Raw genomic sequence first — 18,243 nt, 5'->3', positions numbered from 1 at the left:
AGGGAGAGGGAAAGAATGAGGGAATGGGAGAAGTAAAGAATGAGAGGAGAGGAGGGGAGAGATAAAAGGGTAGAGATAAGCCTTGAATTAATAACCTAAAATACGACAAAAAGTGAGGGAGGGGGAGAGGGAGGAGTGAGGAAGAGGAGGGAGAAGGAAAAGGAGGGGAGGAGTGAGGAAGGGAGAGGAAAGGAAAGACAAGAAGGCCAGGGGAAGAGGAGAGAGTGGGTAGAGGGAGAGGAAAGGGATGAGGTGAAGGTAAAGGGGGGAAGGAGAGAGAGAGAAGAGAAGGGAGAAAGAGGAGAAGAGAAAGGAGAGAGAAGGAGGGGAGAGAAGGGAGAGCTTTCATACAATAATAGAACACAATAAAGCGAGAGAGAGAGAGAGAGAGAGAGAGAGAGAGAGAGAGAGAGAGAGAGAGAGAGAGAGAGAGTCCTCCCTCCAACAATCTCTCCCCCATTCTCCAACAGCCCGGTGGATTAACACTTTCTTCAAGGGCGTGAGGATATGACTGTCAACAAGGTAGTAAATCCCTCTGTAATACTACGGGATTATCGTCATTCGTGGATTACCGTCTGGCAGCGCTCTTCATTGATGCCGGGATGGATGGTGATGTTGTCGCACCGAGAACAGCGTCTGGTTGGGGGATTATGTGCTTACGTGGTATGTGGAAGGGGTGTGTGGAAGGGGTGTGTGGAAGGGGTGTGTGGAAGGGGTGTGTGGAGGGAGATTGAGAAGTTAACTAAATAGTGACACACACAAACAGGCAGAGACAGACAGACAGACACAAGAACAGACAGGTAGACAGACAGAGACAGACAACTTGATGTTCAGGCCTGTGGAAGCAGCTCGTGACGATTCAGTTTTAACTTCGTCAAAATTTAATTAAGTGATAAGGGAAGACGGCAGAGATATTGGTGTGATACAGTTGATGGTGAAGATGTGGGCGGTGGTGGTGCGTGGGCGGTGGTGGTGCGTGGGCGGTGGAGGGGTGTTGGTGGTGGTGGAGGGTCGTGGGGTGGAAGGGTGTGTGTGTGTGTGTGTGTGTGTGTGTGTGTGTGTGTGTATAAACAACCGCCTAATATAGATAAGCAAGATTTGTAAGCGAGTAAGCACTACAGGTAAATAGTAACGTGTGTAAGTGACTCAACTCATCCTTTGGTGACTCAGCAATAACTCATAATCCTTACTCAATTAGTGACTCAATATTCTTGCCCTTATTGACTCATCACTGATTCAATTCTCATGACTCAACAAACACAATGACTCACCCAAATAAATTCTTGACTCATCAATGACTCAACCTCTCCCGACTCACCAGCGACTCACGTAACAATCAGCTTCTTCCGACTCACCAGTGACTTGGCCCCGGGAGAGTCAACCCTGGTCAGCGTGGAGTTTCTTCAATTCTCTGAGAAACTTTATTATTTCGGCGGCAACTTTGGTGGTCAGTCAATTTCACTTCAAACGAGAAGCGGCGGGAAAGCTCCCTCTTTTTCCTCCTTCTCTCCCCCCTTTCTTTCCCCTTTTCTCTTCCTCCCTCCTTCTCTCCCTCCCTCCTCTCTTTTTCTCCCTTTCTTCCCTGAATATATACGTATGGTCAGATATATAGTGTAGGTAGATAGACAGGAGAGGTAGAGGCGTAAACACGGTATCCCGTCTTAATAAAGCCACCAAAATGCGCCTCTAATTAATACGTGAGACCAGGCTTTAATTAACAGGTGAAACCTCATCATTAGCGGCAGGTGTGTGGGTGTACGCGTTACTGGCCACAAGTCATCCGCTACACCGTACACACCTCTCACGTCTACCACTACCCTACACTTCTCTCTACCACTACTACCACAACCCTACACCTCTCTCTACCACTACTACCACTACCCTACACTTCTCTCTACCACTATTACCACTACCCTACATTACACCACTCTCTACCACCACCACCACCAATACCCCTATCCCACACAACAACTTTCTCTACCACCCCTACCACCACCACAACCCCTGCACCACAACCACAACAGTTCGCCAAGGCCCATGCAAGGAATTTGACAATTTTCATCAAGATATTCACAATAATGTAATAAAATTGACCACAACAACAGTTTATTCATCACACACACGAGCGGGGTCATTCTAATACCTCCCAAACACAATGACCCAACGCTTCCACCACTGACTAAATCCTAAATCTGACTCGATCTTAAAAACACACAAACACCCTTACCACTCACAAGGTCATAGAATGAACTCTCTCCCTTCTGCCTGCAGTGGTGTTCTGTTATGGTAGTAGTGTGTGTGTGTGTGTGTGTGTGTGTGTGTGTGTGTGTGTGTGTGTGTGTGTGTGTGTGTGTGTGTGTGTTATTTATTTTTTGTGTCTACGTATGTGAAATTAATTGTTCTCAAAAGTAACAAGGGTAAAACATCCTCACGCAGGAAAGTTATTACGTCAGGTGAGAACAGGCGGGAACTGACGTGATTCAAGGCTGCCAAGAAACAAACGTATTAATACAAGGTTCTCCAGCACAACTTTTAGAATTCACTAACTCCAGTTCTCTGGTTTAACTACAAAACTTTTCTCCTGAAAGATTATGAGCCACTTTTGTCCCTATTCCACACACACACACACACGGTGGGGGGGGGGGGGGTGAGGGAGGAGGAAGGAAGCGAAAAATTGGCAGCCAAAGTTAACAGACTGAGGGGGAAGGAAGTCAAGCCTAGCCATTGAAACACACGTAACTTTCTACCCGCTAGTTCCTTCTGGTGTCCTCCCCCCAACACCCCATCCCGTGAGAGAAGAGGAGGAGCGGAGGAAGATGAGGTAAGAGTGGAGAGAGTGGAAGGGAGAGAGGAGACGAGGAGGGGGAGAGGGAAAGAGTAGGAAACGGAGATGAAGGGGAAATGAGGAGGAAGAGAAGAGGGGTGAAGGGTACCGTTTATGTCAGTTCCCTTGTATCAGAAACTACTTTATTATATTTAACTGTAACTGTAACTCACTTGTACCTGTACCTTACAAGTACCTGTATCTGTACCTGTGATTATTCTACCCTTAAGTATTTTGATGACATTCAGGGATACATTGGGTGTTCGACTTCATGCAAACGTAAAGATTCATTGTGTGTTGATGACTGATGAATCATAAATGCTTCGGGTTAGAGAGCGAGGTGGTAAGTTTTCCTTCACATTTTACTCTTAACTTATACATTAACTAACTTGAGGTAACTTCATCAGTTTATTTGGCACAAACAAGTCACCCAAAAAACAGTGTTTGTTACTCTCGTATACTGAAGTGTAGGCTGTCACCTAACATGTAAGATTAACGAACAAGTGGGAGGGCTTGTGAGGGTATTGAAGACACTGTAATTAGGTATTGGCCGGGTTTGTTATGTGAGCCAGAGTGGATGCAGCCATTACTAACTATATTAGAGGGGCAGAACATAGCCTGTGTCCGTCCTTGACATAATAAACGCACTTACAAAAGTAACATTAACAAATTTCAGCTCTTAGCCCGTGTGTGTGTGTGTGTTATGATCACTGACCATTACCTGCAACTGTACAATTATTTGTATACATTGGAAGTAGAACAATTAGTTTTGTTTAAAATGGCAGAATAAATGTATATATTGGAGGGATTTTCCCCCATAAACAACACTGAAAACATTGTAGTCTTGTGACCCACCAACTAATACTCTACAACATTTATTATACTGTACTCTGTCTACACGTTTTAAAACTCATTGTTTTGTGTAATATGTGTACAGTACACAGAGGCAGCCGTGTTTACTGTGTTATGCTAAAAATGTGGTTTTAACAAAGAAAAACCCAATTTATTTTACCACAACTCATTTTAACAAAAGTAACCTAACTTAACCATATTTTAACGGTCTATGAGTAACATAAACCAAGTTAATAACTGAATAATGTTTTGGTTCTATTCAACGTAACATTATATTCCTAGTGTCCTCTCACGTCCACTGTACTGTTACACTGCACTACAGTATGTCTTCACTGTAATGTATAATGGATAACTCGCTCCATACACCACAAGTGAGGTGTACAATAGAACCTCCAGATGTACAGTACACAAACATGGCTCTCCCTGTACAGTAGACCAACAAGGCCCTCAAGGTACAGCACACCCACATGGCCCTCCCCGTACGGTACACCAACATGGCCCTCAAGGTACAGTACACCCACATGGCCCTCAAGGTACAGTACACCAACATGGCCCTCCCCGTACGGTACACCCACATGGCCCTCAAGGTACGGTACACCCACATGGCCCTCCCCGTACGGTACACCCACATGGCCCTCCCGTGCAGTATATGTTCAACACAGCAACATATGGCAGACACAGGAAAACAACTGCCACAGGTGCACCAGTTTCTACAGCCAGCTCCGCCAAGGTCAACGTTTTCTCCAACAAATGGTGAGGATGAGTCGACCACCTCTATCACGGCAGCTGTATTGTGTCACTGCTGCAAGTATGCTACAGTGTGAGTCCGTCTCTAAGTGTCCTGTGTTGTGCTGCAGTACCGGGTCTTGTGAACTGAGAGACTTAAGGTATGAAACTGAAACTGTGTTGAATCTTATACTATTACACAACAACGTCAAGTTCCGCAAGACTTTGCCGCTTTCCTCCTCAACACTCACCACACTCAACCAACATTCCGCCACACACCAGCCAGTGACGTCACAATTTTGGTGTTGATAAAGGTGACTGCTGTACACCATGGCGAGGACTGTATCACTCACACGGTAAACCTAACCTCTACAGGGAGATATAGACGTGGGAGGAGGGGTGTAGAACCCCCACTGGAGGTACATTCCAGAGAAAGACAAAGACGGGAGCAACGCCTCTCAGCGGAGGCCATTTGAGGTTTTGGTCTTGTGGTGGACGAACAAACAAACGAACGAACGAACGAACGAACACACACACACACACACACACACACACACACAAACACACACACACACAACCATTACCTTTATCAACCAAAGTTATGGCCCCTTGGACTTAGCTGTGCCATAATTGTACAGAGTTATGACCCCTTGGACTTAGTTATGGCGCGGCGAGGATCTGACTGCACCTCTACCATCCTGTACAGTAACTGGTAAACAGACAATAACGGTATACATTTACAGACCGAGGTAAAGGGGATCGTCGACTATATTCTGTGATAGGATTTTGTTTTCCCAGAAAAGTCGGGAAGTGAATTTAGTGGTGTATGAATGCGTTCCGGAAGTGGAGTGCAGGGAGGGGGAGGGGGACTCTCTCTCTCTCTCTCTCTCTCTCTCTCTCTCTCTCTCTCCTTTCTTCTATTTCCTCTCTGATTTTTCTCTCTCTTCTTTTTTTTGTAAAGCGAATTAGTCCCCTACCAATTTCACTCCGGGGTACTATAAGACTGTGTGTGTGTGTGTGTCGTCAGTCTTCCGTTTAGCCTACACTCCAACGTTGTGCTGTAGTGTAGTGTGTTATGTTGCGTTGTGTGTTGAGTTGTGCTATTTTTATCTTAATTAATCGGTTCCTTAATGACTCGACCAATTACCTGCGGGTAGCTCACTAAACCGCTCAATATAACCTACACATACACACACACACACACACAAGATCAACACAAGAGAGTAATAACAGAATAAGATTGATTTAAACTGACTTAAAATTGATCACTCGTATATTAAACCACACTTAGAAACGTCCCTCATAAACCCAAATATTACCAGTTAGATCAGGAAGGCCGGATACTAAAGCTGGCTTAAATAACCCAAAATATGACGACTTTTTCACTGTGATTTGTGGTATTTAGCCCAAAATCCGGCCAGGTGCGGGTGCGTGGTATTAATGGTGTGGTAATTCCCGGTATTATTCATACTACTCGGTAATTAGAACACTTCAGCTGAATACGTTGTCATTATGATAATTCGGCTTGCGTCCGGTTTACGATATATATATAATGTTATATTTTTTGGTGCTGTTACTTCAGTTTCTGTCAGGGATGTCTGTCTGTCTGTCTGTCTGTCTGTTTGTCTTTTAGTTGAATACGTTGTCATTATGATAATTCTGGCTCGCTTGTGGTTTGTGTATATGATAATCCTGACTGGCTTGTGGTTTGTGTATATGATAATCCTGACTGGCTTGTGGTTTGTGTAAATGATAATCCTGACTGGCTTGTGGTTTGTGTATATGATAATCCTGACTGGCTTGTGGTTTGTGTATATGATAATCCTGACTGGCTTGTGGTTTGTGTATATGATAATCCTGACTGGCTTGTGGTTTGTGTATATGATAATCCTGACTGGCTTGTGGTTTGTGTATATGATAATCCTGACTGGCTTGTGGTTTGTGTATATGATAATCCTGACTGGCTTGTGGTTTGTGTATATGATAATCCTGACTGGCTTGTGGTTTGTGTATATGATAATCCTGACTGGCTTGGTTTGTGTATATGATAATCCTGACTGGCTTGTGGTTTGTGTATGATAATCCTGACTGGCTTGTGGTTTGTGTATATGATAATCCTGACTGGCTTGTGGTTTGTGTATGATAATCCACTGGCTTGTGGTTTGTGTGATAATCCTGACTGGCTTGTGGTTTGTGTAAATGATAATCCTGACTGGCTTGTGGTTTGTGTATGATAATCCTGACTGGCTTGTGGTTTGTGTATATGATAATCCTGACTGGCTTGTGGTTTGTGTATATGATAATCCTGACTGGCTTGTGGTTTGTGTATATGATAATCCTGACTGGCTTGTGGTTTGTGTATATGATAATCCTGACTGGCTTGTGGTTTGTGTATATGATAATCCTGACTGGCTTGTGGTTCGTGATATGTATGTAATGTTTTTGCGCTGTTTCGTCTGTATCTGCCACGAATGTTTGTCTGTCTTTCAGCTCAATACATTTTCATTATAATAATTCTGACTCACTTCTCATCTATAATGTATTAAGTTTTTATGCTGTTAAACTTGTCCCCGTCGGTCTAACTATCTATCTGTCTGTCTGTCTATCTTCGGTGTCTGTCTATCTATCTAGTCTATCTTTATTTAGCTGTCACTTCTGCCATGGGCGGCCCCGGCCTCAATGAAGGGAGGGGTGACGGGAGGGGGAGGTGTGTTGCCATAGGGGCGTGACCGAGGGCGGGGATGGCCAAGAGGGTATCGTTGGTAGGCGTAGTCAGAAGGGTGTTACCAGGGGGCGTGGCCAGGGGTACAGTAAGGCACGCCCTCTCCCCCGATGACAAACAACAATATTAAAACCAGAGAAATTACTCCAGGCTTCCTAACTTAACCAAAGCAGACCTAACCTATCCAAATGAATCCTTACGAATTATAAACCTAACTTACTTCAAAATAAGCAAACTAAACCCTATTTAACCTAACTTACAATAAGGTAAGTAATCTTTGTTAAACTTAACCTAACCACATCTGCTCCACTCTGCCCACACTTAAAATATATCACGTATGCTAATCACTCTCTCCTAATTGGCGTAAAGAGAAGTCAACCATTATGGCAGAATTTCAATACCACTTCTACCACATTTTCAATTTTTTTATTTTTTTTTCCAGTCAGTTCGCCAGTTACAAAACGTTCCTACATTAACAGTTACAAACTATTTATTTATCAACTCTAATACATAATACTACCGCCGCATACAACAAGTGAAGGAGAGTTAAATAAAATCCTTAACTATCGTTCACTAACACAGTGGTCAATAACGACGATGTTTTGTGGAACTTGAGTGAGTAGTGCAGAAAGAAGCAGTGTTGTCAGCGCTGAGGTGAGGTACAGGTAGGCAGGGGGAAGACAGTGTTGCCAGCGGCGGGAGGCTTGTGGCTCAGACACCTTGTGAACTTCTGACCCACTTACCTGTCTCACGAGAGAGAGAGAGAGAGAGAGAGAGAGAGAGAGAGAGAGAGAGAGAGAGTACCATTACTTTACCTGATACAGACACGTGATGGCCTCCTTGTGACCACTGAGGACCACCTAACCTTGAGGTCCCTGTAAGACTCAATCACCCCCTGACACTCGCGCACCAAGAAACCCCCTGACACTCACGCACCAAGACCCCCCTGACACTCACGCACCAAGACCCCCCTGACACTCACGCACCAAGACCCCCCTGACACTCACGCACCAAGACCCCCCTGACACTCACGCACCAAGACCCCCCTGACACTCACGCACCAGACCTCCCCTGACACTACATATACCTCCCTGCTCCCATATTTTCCCACACAGGGCAGTTATCACATCGAAAATCACCAAAAACATTTTGTACTTGACGGGTACACAAGGTGACAACACGAGACACGGGGCGGTCACACGATACACGGGGTGGCCAGACGATACACGGGGTGGCCATACGATACATGGGGTGGCCACACGATACACGGGGGTGGCCACACGATACACGGTGTTAGGTCGGTTAGAATAGGATAAGTTAGGTAATTATTCATACCAATTATTACCTTCACACACACACACACACACACACACACACACACACACATATTATCAATACTCATACCAAATATTACTATTACACACAAACAAATCCACACAAATTGAACTGTACATAATAAATACTAGCATTATCCCTTCGAGACTTAAAACACTAATATCTACCAAGACCCAAAAGGACTTTATGTAAATCCCTTTACATATATACGTGGATAGTAATACCTATAATATATACATGTATGTTATAGGGTGACTCAGGTATATGTTTAGATGTTAATGGCTCGTCTATACCTGGCGGCTCTGTGATCAATAACAGTAGGGTGACAACAGATACTGAACGACGGTAGAAGAGCAGTAATAGTGAATACATAAGAAAAACGTAGATAATTGATAGGATATACCCTTTTTCCTCCCTCCTATCCGTGTCTCTCCCTCCCGGCACACACCAGCGGGGACTACCAGCGTGTGTTTGTGGTTGGCGGCGGCAGTAGTGATCCACCGCCACCTTATGAAGCGCTACTGGCCGCCCTCCACTCTTTTCCTCGTTTGGCGCACCACCAGCGGGGGCTACGGCCGGCCTCTTCCCTCCCCTCAATAAGTGAGTTGGGTTCCTCTCTCTCTCCGCGCGCGCGTCTGTGTGTGTGTTGTGCCCCATCCAGGTGAGGTGAGGTAAGGTGTGCAGATTCCTTGTGAAAGAAATACTTGTTCTGTACACGGTGAACTGCTAACGTTTGAACCCTCGTGTTTAATTAATCCATCGAGGACGAGGGATTAACCCTTTGTGGATGATGGCTTAACTCTCCGAGGACGATGGTTTTAAACACTCGTGGACGATAGTTTAAACTTCTGAATACTATGGTTTAATCCTTAAAGGACCATTTTTTCAGGATGTATTAAACAATCGTCCTCAAGGGGTTTAACACAACACGGTGCAGCGGGGCAGGAAAAATAACACAAAAATGGCACAGGACAAAGGTACACATCCAGAACTCGTAGAGGTGACAGGAAGAAGGAAAAAATAGTGAAGGAAGGAAGAGAAAGTAAGGCAACAAAGACACTAAAGGGTGAACAACCATAATATGTACACAACTCCTAAATGACTTGTACCGCAGCCATTATCACCGCCCTTGTGTACCAGCTGAACAATATGACACCAGTCCTCAGTGTAAACCTTCCTCACACTGCAGTGATATATTACTCACTAATTATTGTCTTCATTGTTTACAGACGATGAACTACCTGGTTGTTTGTATGCGGGAATAACCTGCACTCGTCTCCGTCCGACAAACTTGCCAAAGTGTAAAGAAGAACCTCAATGGCTACGGTGTCTATATCTGGCATATTTAGTCCCCTTGAGTTTATTAAAGTCGAGTTTTAATATAAAGACGATTGCCAAAAGAATTAGTACGATGCCCTATAGACCCCTTTAGCACAGAAAATAAGCTGTACTGGGGGGGTCAGTGTTGTGGGAATAAATAAACTTACAAACAAACATATCTAGAATTACTATTTTTGGTTAGCCGTAAGTGACGTCACTACCATCGACCAATCAGAGAGGAGTGTCGGGGAAACAGAGGAAGTAAGTCATTGGTTGGTCACGGCAAAAATAAAACCACCGTCTTTTTTGAGGGGAAACGGAGTGAATTTCTGTCTATTTACCTCATTTAAACTGTCTACGTTTTAGCTATTTAGCTCTCATCATCGCTGGAAGGTAACACTCTCCCCTCCCACCCACCCCACGTCTGTCTGCCCGTCTCGGAACAAATCACGATCAATGAACAAATAATAGTAAATAATAATGACTCAGCACCTGTTTGAGGACACAGAACAACAAGATCTTAAATGAATTGGATAAACATAAATATGTGCCATTAGTTTAAACTATTGGTCCGTCAAATAGTCTGCCAGATTAGATGCGTTTTATTACCTGTGTCAGCCTTAATTAAATAGTCCAGCTTACCTGTTACTAAAGGGGTGACCTCTTAATTGCGTTCACATCACCTGTCATTAGATATTAGTGTTGACCCAGCGTGTGACGTCAATAAACAGTGTGACGTCACCAAACACAATGATCCGATAAGTGACGTTAGTATAATCCACGATAATCCAAAATGTGACGTCACTAAACACTGCACCAATCACACACGACCAGCTGACTGGGAGACATTTCAACACATCTTGGAAACATATCAGTGACCGGCCGCTGTGGTGACCCTCACACTGTTCTTTATAACTCTGGTGACAATATTAACCACACAAACTGGGCCAGTTACTGACACCACGAGTTTATTTATTGAACTTCGATTCACAGTTCAGTTCTATACTAATTTAATTACCAAATACAGAATTTGGTCTCCACTTGTGATGAAAAAATACGAGTTTAAAGAGACACAACACAGACACTTAACCCACAACACATTTCTAAAATTGGTCACAAACCTCAAAAACAACACAATGGCGACACTTTAAACTTAAGACCAGTTTTCCTCTAACATCTTTTCAAAACTGTGATCACAATATAAACACAGGAAATGTTTATAAACAGAAGAGGTACACAGTGCTTCCCTAGGGGCGTCCCGTGACACCACCTGTCTGTCACGACCAACACAACACTGGGTGGGCGGGGGCAGGGCGGCCTGGGCGGGCCTTCTAACTCACCACAACTACACTAACTCTCACGCATTTGGAGACAAGAATCTGACAAATCACATTAAATCTCACAGTCTAGACAATGGCTGATCGACAGCTCTTTCCCATCACTCATAATTATGAAGACACTAACACACACAACCAAGTAACACAAGACACATTCATTCACACTTACAGACAGACAAACTCACAGACAGACTGACACACAAAAATGCATTCCCAAAGAATCATAGTTACTCACCCACACTGCAAACTACACCGGCCAGACTTATAACTATGTCACGTTACCTGCAAAGAAAATATAATTATTAGTCACCTGAAGAATTATATTTAAGGATACATAATAAAGGTTATTAACGTATGAAGGAACTGTATATTCTTTAGTAATTACTTCTATTACTATATTGGATGGTATGTGAGAAAAACTTGTAATACTAATAATAGCTGATACTGATATCTGTACTTGAGTCTTAACTATGGTTATCTGCACAGGCTGGGGCACTATGCTTCCTGGAAATGTCAGAAACAAGACAAATACGAAGAACAGTCCACTAAGTGTAACGGGGATTATTTTAACTCAGTCTGCCCTCTATATACCTCGAACACAAACAAAGAAAACGAATGATTGATGAGAGCCAACTAAAGGGCCTACTATAATAATCCTATATAAAGTCACTAAGCTACATTGACATTCATGGTGTAACACATCTAGTGAGGCATGAACTATCAACATGATTAAATAAGTCAAGATTAGCTGTATCTGATTGGGTCTTGGCTTATGGTATGGAAAGTGAGTGAATTCATACTAAAACGTCGGAAAGCTTAATTATCGAGAAAGTAAATAATACCATTAATAATAATAATGTTATCAAGGTACAGTATGTGGGTATGTTTGTTTACTATAATTTTTACTAAAGTTATATATTAATTTTGAGAGAAAAAGTGATAAAGGAGAGAGAGAATGTATCGCCTCACTGCTTTATTCATTGTCTCACTTTCTGTTTCGCACTCATTCATGACAGTATTCTCTCGCACTCGCTTACGCACCCTGACACTATCACACACTCATGATCGCTTAGTCACTCACTCGCATCCACATAGTCTCATCTACACAATGACCCCTCTCACACTCCACACACTCATTCACACACTCAGTCTTTCTACATCAATATCTAGAGAACAATAACACGGTCAGATTGTCCTTTTATAAACAGTATTAAGAAGGTTTAATTAGTTCTAAAAAAATATTGCTGATCATCCTAGAGTAAAAATAACAAGGTCTGAGTATCTTTTTAATAACAGTATTAAGAAGGAATATGAAGTTCTAACAGAGTAATGTTGTTGTTCATCCTAGGAGCATACCTGTGGTACCTGAGTGTTCGCACCTGTACTATTATTAGAAGCGGCAGGTAATGTCCCCGTGTGGTGGTGGTGATGACGCTCACACACCATCACCCACCACGCCCACACACCCCCACCATCACAGTCGACGCCCACACCAGTAATCGTTAAGCTAATGACCTATGACGATAATTCCCCTTCTGGAGTTACACTGTAGTTGGGGGTGACCGCCCCCCACCCCAAGTGGAACCTCCTCATTAAAAAAATCATTTTTTTTTGTTTCTTGCACCACTACGGTTCTTATGACAGCTGCTTGTGTAAGTATCGCTGATAATGTTGGGACTGTCTGTCTGCTGGGCGCCAACCACCACAGTTGTAAACACACTCAGCTCTGTTTTTCCTTTTTTTTTCTTTTTAAACAGGAACACTTAATTAAGGCCAGGGGTGTGAGCTGCCCTCTAGTGGCGGCACCCATACTACTACTACTACTACTACTACTACTACTTTTTTTTTCGAAACGTGGCCTCCAGCCTCCCCCAATAGCCACACCTTCGCCGCCATTTTATTACCTTAAATTTAAATATCCTAATACAAAAGTAGTTACCCTAGCTTTGTTGAGTTAGTTGAGCCGCAGATCTATGCGGCATTTAGTGACTGTTGCCTCATAGTCAATATCTACGACCATTGTCGGCTTTGGGGCCAACGATCTCGTTCCCCTGAGGCAAAGCAATGCAGACCTAAGCAAAGAGAAGGACAGTCGACATCTCAACCAGGCTACAACGCTGCTGCTACTACTACTACTACTACTACTCTACTCTTCTACTAACTACTACTACCGATACTAACTACAACAACAACTACAAATAATAATATTAATTATAATAATTAATATGCATGTATGTATGTACAGTATATAGACTAGAGAGGAGAGCGTGGTGAGTGAGAGGTATGGGGGGGTGTATCCTAGGGCCACAGAACCCCCAACAACATAAAAATAAATAAAACTATAGCCCGAACAGGGACTCGAACCCTGGACCCTTAGGTTAAAAGCCTAATGCTCTACCGACTGAGCTATCCGGGCTGTACATGTAGTGTGATATACGTGAAAGTCACTCCCCCTTCACTCCCCCCTCCCCCCCTCCTGCATCTGTCTGTCTGCCAACACCTGTTCTCCGAGTTAAGTATTTGGCGAGACAGACGCAAGGGCATATTCCCATCAATGTCTTTGAATGAAAAAAAATGCCTGATTATTGTTATTTTCCTTCTGAATAATTTATCATTGGACAAAATCCTATCCTGGACAGTTCTCATATTTGACACCTTTCTTTTGGACAAATTTCTTCCAGATAATTTCCCACTGGACAAAATAAAAGTACCCACGTTAAATGATCTTGTTAATGTTAGGTTAGGTTAAGGTGGATTATTAGTTAATTAGATTGAGGTGGTTAATTAGATTAAAGAAATTTAACCTAAAGTAACATAACCTAACCTAACCAAACAAGGTATAACAAGGTTACTTTAGGTTAGAATGTGCTATGTTCCAGTATCTTCCTTTAAGTTGCTATGTTAAATCATGTTACTTTAGGTTAAGTTGTTACGTCATGACGCTGTATGTATTGTACGTTACGTTATATAATTCTAGTTACGTAACGTTACTTTAATGTTCTTCACAAGTGTTCACAGTTAGTTCACGCCTTCTAATCACTTAACTAACTTCATAAAACCATAGCCCGAACAGGGACTTGAACCCTGGACCCTTAGGTTAAAAGCCTAATGCTCTACCGACTGAGCTATCCGGGCTACATATACCACATGGTCTTTCCGGGTACATAAGCCCTCTAGACTGCCGCGTCAACAATGACGCAACATACCGCGCTGTCATTATATGCTGCTTTGTATATGTGTATACAGTATTTATAACTATTTCTCCTGTCTAGTGTATTTTATAAGTGTTTCTTGTGTGTATTGTATTTTATAACTATTTTTCACGTGTACTGTATTTATACCTGTATTTCTTGTGTCCATACTGTATATGCTTCGGATTTACGAATCCGAATCTCAGGGTTCGTGGTTCAGGAAGTGATGGCGACAGGAATTTTGTGGGTGACTGTACGCGGTGAAACATTAGAACGTTGACTCTAATACTGTATTTTCCCTGTAGGCGAGAGACATACAAGTTACCATGTATATATGTTGTGGGAAATGGCTCATCTCGGGAAAGTCCGTTTATTATAGACAAAAATATGTACCTGGTCTCAGTCAGATGCCTGGAGTCACTCCACACGTCTTATCTCAATCTGATAAAGTGCTCTAATAGTACTTGATTCTATGACGGCGACCTGAGAGGAAGTATTGAATAAACTGCGGTAATGATGAGCGGCCAAGTACAATGTCCGCTGGGCGATGCTCTGGTCTATATAGTTAGCCACCTACTTAGAATTAACCAGAAACATGCTGGTAACGTCATAGGCTTCAACACCTTTGTAAATGCAAATAACTGAGAGTATTGTTAAACATACTCTAATACGCCACGTAAGTTATCAAGATATGGTTTAATGGCGAGTCACCATACAACAGGTGTTGTTACACCTGTACATGACACAAAGACAATGTTAATGTAGCCCGGATAGCTCAGTCGGTAGAGCATTAGGCTTTTAACGTTCGGGCGTAGGTTTTACTTAGTAAAAAGTCTGCCACAGGAAATAAATAGCTCGGAATTGTTCCACGTTCAGCATTATTCAATCAAATCAGAGTACCATAATCATAACTGAGGGTTGGCGACCAAAGCCTCCACTCTAAGCGTTGTCAGTATGATTAATGGAGAAGGCATATCACGAGTAACTACTGCTGCCAACAATGGTGTATTGATCCTGGGGTTGATGCTCCACCAAGGTTCCAAAATCAAGTTTAGTGGAGAGTCTACCAACTCCCTGTGTACGGGTTTCCCTCTGAGCTAAGTAAAATCGTCTGGCGTTGGCCAAATAAAATATTAAAAGTGGCGTCCCCATAGTGAAGGTGTAATTTAAGGGCTTTTGTGATACCGATAACTTAACTTATCAAAATGTTTCTATATTAACGTTTATACGGTCATATTGACGACGCTGGAGTCAGGTTAATAACAACGTAAGAATCTCCGAGAGTCAGGTTAATAACAACGTAAGAATCTCCGAGAGTCAGGTTAATAACTACGTAAGAATCTCCGAGTCAGGTTAATAACAACGTAAGAATCTCCGAGTCAGGTTAATAACAACGTAAGAATCTCCGAGAGTCAGGTTAATAACAACGTAAGAATCTCCTAGAGTCAGGTTAATAACAACGTAAGAATCTCCTAGACTTAAGACCTAGAATGATAAACAGTGTGTTGAAGGTACAGTTAATAAGGAGGGAGGTTGTAGATAAACTGGAGAGCCCTGAACACACTACTGTACTGTATTGTACACACTTCTCAACACACACACACATCGATCATTTTACCTAACTTGATAAAACCATAGCCCGAACAGGGACTTGAACCCTGGACCCTTAGGTTAAAAGCCTAATGCTCTACCGACTGAGCTATCCGGGCTACATTAACATTACCTTTGTGTCATGTACAGGTGTACAGTACAGTACAGCACCTGCTCCAGGATGACTGTCTCGTGGGACTGGCGGTGAACGAAATATTTAAAGATATTTCACACCAACTCAGATTTCTTTAATCCTTAATCTCTCCTTAGTTAGAATGGGATAGTTTAGGTTAAATCTATGCTAGGTTAAGGTAGGTTAGATAAGGTTGGTTACACTAAGTTAGGTTGGGTTGGTTAGGTTAAGTCACGTTAGGGTAGGTTAAGTCACGTTAGGATAAGTTAGGTTATGTTAGATAAGACTGTAGGCTAGGTTAGGGGTGGTTACACTAGATAAAGTTAGGTTAGGTATAGACTATAAGCCAGGTCATTCGATGCCATTTGGCTAAGAGAAAAACAAAAACATTCCAGACATAATTATCAGGTTAAACATCTCGGTTAGGTTAAGTTAGGTTAGGGTGTCACACTAAACTCACTTTCTTAGTTAGAAGGACACTTGTTGTAACCACCCTAATATTTAGACGAAAAAAATCTGTAAAACTTATAAATATTTGTTATCAATTTTCTAAATGCTGAGCTTGTGTGAGCTGTAAACACCCCGACAACTAATTAATGAGTGACGTCATGCTCAGTGATAGATAAAGAAGTGCTTCGTTGTGTTGAGTCTTTAAGATGAGGCACAGTACAGTATAGTTCCTTGATTATGAACGAACTCTCAGTAGCTAAGTGTTGGAGTCGTGTCAATATGGTAAGCTTATAGAGGCTGTTATCTGAGTATTACATTCTGTTGCCCAAAGATCTCTCCTTCTCCGTGGACTTTTGAGACAAACAGTGTCATTTATACACCAAACACTCACTCCCACACACATATTTAATCTTACGCCCTAACAGGGACTTGAACCCTTAGGTAAAATAAAAAAAAAGCCAAATGCTCTACCGACTGAGCTATCCGTGCTCAGTGTTTATACGAGTGTCATATACAGGAGTGCCAACACATGTGCCATAGTAATTGTCTCGTGGGAGCGGGGCGTCGACTGAACCCTACGACACATTACCACCAGCTCACTTTTTCAATAACGGTCTATATACTTCAGGTCAGGTTAGGGTACGTCTAACTATGGTAGAAGCAAAGTTTCCTTAGGTTAGTTACAGTCAGGATAAGCTGGATAATGTTAGCACATATTAGGTTTGGTAAGCACAGAAAATGTTTAGGTTAGGTTAGGTTAGCCAAAGTTAGGTTTGATCTGGATAGAATAAGCTATGATTTTATCTAACTCTCTCGTTGGACAGTGTACAGTATGTGAGAGTAACAGTTGTGTTTTCACAGTTTCAGTGTCACTCCACATGTGAAAATAGTATACAACGACGCAACATCTTTCCATCTTGTCTAATGGTACACCCTGCTACCATATGACATCACAAAAGTTGTGACCAAGTCTCAAGTTGTTGAACTGACTTTCTGCCTCATTTACACAATTGCAGGGTCTCAAGTGTTGCTTGTTCTTTGACAACACAACATATACAGATATCGTTTCTAACTCTTGATGTTTATTTTTTTTTCCATTTCTCTATTTATTTTCTTTTTCGGCCCTCAGGTCCTGATGTGGGTCAGTGCCCTGTGCTTGGGTGGGCTAATGTCCGTAAAAAAAAAAAAATAAAAAAATATAAAAAAAGGATTTACAGTCGACGATAACTTGTAGAATATGAAAACACAGTTCCACTAACAACCTGAGTTATAATATTGGTAAAAAGCTCCTGAAGAAGAGGTACTCATATCTACCAACCACATCATCCAGAGCCCGTGTGAGACTCACCTACCCGACAAAAGGCTGAGTGACTTATGAATCCCCTCGCTCACACCATTATAACCCTCCCTCTGCTCAGCGCCTTGCAAGGGGATAAAACCTCATATCTAGTTACACAGTTATGGGAGCTACAACCTAATAAATGTTGACTCAATATCTGTTTGCCCATACGAGTGTTTGTCACGACTTAGAACACTGACACATTTACCAGGATACGGATTACTAAAAGTCTGATGTGTAATATTTCCCTGAATTAAAAATATGGAAACAGTACTAACCTAACCTATTGATAATACCCAAATTAAGCTAATCTAATTTAATCTGATGAAACATAACACTATTTTGATCTATAACTTAACCAGGCATTAGTATAGAATTAGAGGCGCTTAAGTTGGTGGGAATGTGTGTTGTAGGGTTAACTCAC

At 42.4% G+C, this 18,243-nt stretch overlaps 3 non-coding genes across 3 annotated transcripts; all 3 read right to left on the bottom strand.

Moving 5' to 3' along the window:
• Positions 1 to 13,459: 13,459 nt before the first annotated feature.
• Trnak-uuu lies at positions 13,460 to 13,532 on the bottom strand. Its single transcript has one exon. It is a non-coding gene; the product is annotated as a tRNA-Lys (tRNA).
• A 646-nt stretch (positions 13,533 to 14,178) lies between these two features.
• On the bottom strand, positions 14,179 to 14,251 carry Trnak-uuu. Its single transcript has one exon. It is a non-coding gene; the product is annotated as a tRNA-Lys (tRNA).
• Positions 14,252 to 15,943: 1,692 nt separating this feature from the next.
• On the bottom strand, positions 15,944 to 16,016 carry Trnak-uuu. Its single transcript has one exon. It is a non-coding gene; the product is annotated as a tRNA-Lys (tRNA).
• Between the last annotated feature and the right edge of the window lie 2,227 nt (positions 16,017 to 18,243).

Source organism: Homarus americanus, unplaced genomic scaffold (assembly GCF_018991925.1).
Source record: "Homarus americanus isolate GMGI-L3 unplaced genomic scaffold, GMGI_Hamer_2.0 scaffold51476, whole genome shotgun sequence".
NCBI classification, from domain to species: Eukaryota; Metazoa; Arthropoda; class Malacostraca; order Decapoda; family Nephropidae; genus Homarus; species Homarus americanus.
This window is presented reverse-complemented; position numbering and strand designations above follow the sequence as displayed.